Source organism: Cucurbita maxima, unplaced genomic scaffold (genome assembly GCF_002738345.1).
Source record: "Cucurbita maxima cultivar Rimu unplaced genomic scaffold, Cmax_1.0 Cma_Scf00001, whole genome shotgun sequence".
NCBI lineage: Eukaryota > Viridiplantae > Streptophyta > Magnoliopsida > Cucurbitales > Cucurbitaceae > Cucurbita > Cucurbita maxima.
This window is the reverse complement of record NW_019272017.1, coordinates 8,020,603-8,021,619: the sequence shown is the minus strand read 5'-3', so window position 1 is coordinate 8,021,619 and position 1,017 is coordinate 8,020,603.

Here is a 1,017-nt window from a genome sequence, read left to right as displayed (position 1 = left end):
AGTTTTTTTTTTTTTTTTTTTTTTTTGCAGTGCTTTAATGGAAGAGATAAGGATGGATGGAGGAGTTGATATTCAAAGTTTGATGATCAGTTTCTCAGTTGTATTATATCTTTGACCCAAATGGTCTGTGATTTTTTCTGTCGTGTTTTTTTTCTTCCCCCATACCTAAGACTTCTCCGTTTCCATTCCACTCTTTCAGTTTATGTCTGTGTTTTTGTTCCAACCATGTTCCTTATGTTACAAAAAAACAGCTAGAAACTAATGTTTTTTTTGTCCTTCAACCCTTCATAATATATATATATATATATGTTTTAAAATAGATCATTGAATCTACGATCTTAAGCTAATGTATTGACGTTTTATCTTTTTAATGGTTAGTGTGAGATTTTATATCGATTGGAGAGGGAACGAATCATTTTTTATTGATTGGAGAGGGAAACGAATCGTGGAAACCTCTCTCTAATAGACTCGTTCTAAAACAGTGAGATTAATGACGATACGTACCGGATCAAAGAAAACGGTGGCCTTGAGTTGTTACAAATTGTATCACGGACAAACACTGGGCGGTGTGCCAGTGAGAACGCTAAACTCCCATAGAAGTGGATTGTGAGATCTCACATCAGTTGGAGATAGAAACAAAACATTACTTATAAGGGTGTAGAAATCTCTCCCTAACAGACGCGTTTTAAAACCGTGAGGTTAATAACGATACGTAATAAGCTAAAACGGACAATATCGGATAGCGGTGAGTTTGAGCTGTTACAAATAATATCAGAGCTAAACATCGAGTTGTGTGTCAGTAAGGACACTAGGCTCCCTAAGAGTGGATTGTGAGATTCAACATCGGTTGAAGAATGGAACGAAACATTATTTATAAAGTGTAGAAATCTCTTCCTAACAGACGAATTTTGAAATTATGAGGTTGACGATAATACGTAACGGGTCAAGACAGACGTTGATAATTATCTTCTACATATGTTGACAATAATTGGATATTATTTTTTTTTTTTTTTTTTT